We start from the raw sequence: 3,861 nt of genomic DNA on the forward strand, positions 1-3,861 counted from the left end.
CCACCTCTGCAAGTCCTTCAAAAGTTTCCTCTTGAAGCTCCTGCTGTGTGTGTGTGTGTGTGTGTGTGTGTGTGTGTGTGTGTGTGTGTGTGTGTGTGTGTGTGTGTGTGTGTGTGTGTGTGTGTGTGGGATCTTAAGGAGTCTGAGAATAAAAGGTTTGAAACGAGACTCGGGGTCGGTCTCATTTGGCTACAAACAAACTGAATAGAGAGAGACGCTTCATTGGATAAAAGTTTGTCAGAGGTCACTCAGCTCGCTCTCAACCAATCAAATGTTTAGCGGCATCTTGCTTTTGTGTGTCATTTGTACGTCATGTAGTCTGCACTCACTTGTTGAAAGCATCTCATAGTTAATCAGCAGCGTTTACATTGCAAAGTGTAAAAATGTGAGACAGAGCGCTGAGTCAAACAAACAGGTTTAGTAAGAAGTAAGAAAGGTGACAAACACAGGACATTCACCCAGAAGACAGCTGTTCAAGTCCAGCATGAAACCAACACTTAAATGATGATTTACGTAAAACAACGTTTAAGTTGATAATTGCACCTTTGACTGATATTTGTTTACGTGACGTTTTCGAGAATGTTGTTTTACATAACAACCGTTTTACATAACGCTGTGTAAAGTTATGACATCACATCGTGAGTGATGATGACCTGCTGGTTGTGAAGCTGAAGACGTGTGCGTTTGATTCGTCATCCTGGCTCTGCCCTCCTGACGGTGAGGTGTGCACAGCGTCACCTTCCACCTCCTTCCGTCTGCTCCGTCCTCCAACACGACGTGACCTCACCGTGGTTGGTGACTTCGCCAGCGTCGTCTGTGCGTCACAGTGAACGTCCACTGTGGACGTTGTGGCTGCGATCATACAAACCGTAATTCTTGTTCATCTTCTTGATGTTCTCTTGGAGGCTCGAACACGAACAGATCCTGATTCCTCTAATGGGATTTGTTTGGGTTTATACATTTCTCTATTTTGTTTTTGTTGTATTTTCATGTTTTATTTGATTCTGGCAGCTGTTGAACAGAAACATGTTGGTCTTTGATTTCTTTTTTCCTGACAGTTCGATGCTGCAGCGGCAGATGAAGCTGCTGGTCTGTGATATGTGTGGCTGATGAAACCCTGATGTAACGTGAACCCTCAGAGCTGTTTGTGAAGTCTTCAGCTAAACACCGCCAGGACGTCGCTGCACTGCAGGCAGCTCGGTGCCCCGTTTCATTTAGTCCTCAACTCCCACGGCCAGGTTCAAACGTCCGTACTCAGTGTGTGTGTGTGTTTCAGAGAGCGTGTCTCAGTGTGTGTTTGACCACAGAGTGTGTATTCAACTTCAGATGTTCAAAGTTCAACCTGTAGAGCTCATTTCAAAGCAGCGTTCCCTCTCAGGATCATGTAGAACTGAACTGAGGTCAGTGACGGACTCAGTTTATATTCAGCTCTGTTTCCAGTTTCACAACAGGAAACGATGACCTCACATTTGAACTGAAACACTGCAGGAACATGTTCTCTCAGAAAAATACGTATTAAAGCAAAGAGCGTTTGAGACAGTCGGGCAGCGAGCCAAAGGGAACTCCACTTCTGTGGGACTGTTGGCATCGGAGTGTGCATGGTTTCATTAGTGTGTTTGTGTCATTTAATATTTATTTACACTTTGGTTTATCACCAAACACCTGCAGCACTAAAGACATTCCCATCAGCCCCAGCTGTACTATTTTTTTTAGCTAATTAGCTAATGTTTACATGCTAACACGCTAAGCTAAGATGGTGAACATTATACCTGTTGAACATTGACACGTTAGCATTGTCATTGTGAGCATGTTAGCATGCTGATGTTAGCTTTAGACTCTCGTCATACTTCTGAAAATGTGAACCAGCACCATATTCCAATATTTCATGACTAATCAGCAGTCAGTCAATTATCTTCCCCTTTAAAAAGATCGGAACTCATTTCTACTTGTTGTTTTGCAGTAATCTCTCATATTAAGGGTTTTTCAAGTGCAAAGTTTGTCGTTTTTTGGTTTCCTTTTGTTCTGAGTCTTTGTGTTGGACCTGTGTGATGAATGAATCAGACCAAAACCAGCCGTCTTCTGGCGTTTCGTCGCCGCCCCGCTGTCTCCATCATCTGCCTCCTGTGGATGCAGAACAAACAGCGTTAGCGTTCGTTAGCCTCCCGCGGGCCGAGCTTCATCTTGAGCCGAGGATGAGGAGCTAATGAGACTGTTTGGGATCTCCTGCTGCCTGAACATCCACATCACCGGCCACCACCGCTGGAGCTCGTGTGTTCGATATCACAAACGCGAGAGAAAAATACCGTTTGAAAAACATGTAAAAGAATAACTTTTTAATTTAATAGATTAATTTAATCAAGTCATAAAAGTAGTTCAACATTTTGGAAAATATGTTTGTTTTCTTATGTTCTTGCTGATAGCAGAGCTGTACGACAACATATTAGGGCTGTTGTAGATAAAAAAAGAAATAATTATGAAGAAGAACTTTTGACGAGGGAAAAGAAACGCCATCTGAATTATTGTTATTATGGTAAAGACGTCCTCTGAGTCAGGCGAAGGTCCGGAAAGATGATATTTCTGTGTTCTTTTATGAACATAGATCATTACTCATATTGTAGAAGTTACAGGAAATAGAGAAAAATAAACTTCTATCTTTGACAACACAAAGTCGGGTGTTTCTTTTTTTATTTATTTCCTCATAAATACAAGACTTTAATCTCAGATTTCTTTCTCTCTCAGAATATTCTTCCATCCCCAGGCTCCGTAATTATAATGGTTGTTTTGTACCTACACTTGCTCTAATATGCCGCTGTAGAGCTGAATCCAGACGTATAAATCATACGTTTGCACAAAAAACATCAGTGCACATTGTCCCTCATCAGCTGCTTTTTAAAGGAAGAGTTCACAGTGAGAATGTGAACACCTCACTCAGACCTCAGACCAGCGTGCACACGGTTTTAGCTGCGATATCTGCAGGTGATGATGATGATGATGATGATGATGATGATGATGATGAGGAGGAGGAGGAGGAGGAGGAGGAGGAGGAGGAGGAGGAGACTGAATATAAGTTGTTGTTTTTAGGGAGTTTGAATTGCAGTCTACACAGTGCTCTGTAAAATACCAGTCAAAGGCGCAATTATAAACTTAATTTAAATGTATTTAAATGAGTTATTATTACTATTATTTATTATCACTGTTACTATTATTATTATTGTTATTATTATTATTTACATTTGAGCGTCATCTCCCTGTTAATGATTTTTTCATTTGATCCTGAATCACTTTGTAAAGTCCTTTTCATGAATGATTCGTTGGTCATCCTTCTAACGGTCAATAATAATAATAATATTAATAATTGAGATTTTACCACCACGTTGGTTTACAGGCGATGAGTTATTGGGACGTCCTCTCACAGCTTCGTGTTGGAGTTGAAACGAGGCTCGTGCTCCACGGTGAGCTTTATAAAACTGATTCACACACACTTACCCTCCGGTGGATGGAGAGGTGAACTCATTATGATGGAGGCTGACACAGAAAATATGAGTCACACAGAGTTCAATGAGGAAAAATGTACACCTGAGGTAAAAAACGGTTTGTTTGATGGAAACACCAGCTCCATCTCAAGCTCATTGGATTTCCCCACAGAGAGACAGATGGGGATGTTGATCACTGGGGACTTGGACCTGTCTCTCTCTCTCTCTTTCCCATCATGCATTGCTGCAAGCAGGACTCACCTCTGCTCACCTTGAGTTGTAATGAAGAAAGGAAAAAGGAATGGCATCTAAGAGCAGCAGTTCAGTGGGGAAATAACTATTGAAATGATTGATCAAAAGATCAGATGATTATTCAGTTCAAGTGGAG

The sequence above is a fragment of the Pholis gunnellus genome, assembly GCF_910591455.1.
Source record: "Pholis gunnellus genome assembly, chromosome: 1".
NCBI lineage: Eukaryota > Metazoa > Chordata > Actinopteri > Perciformes > Pholidae > Pholis > Pholis gunnellus.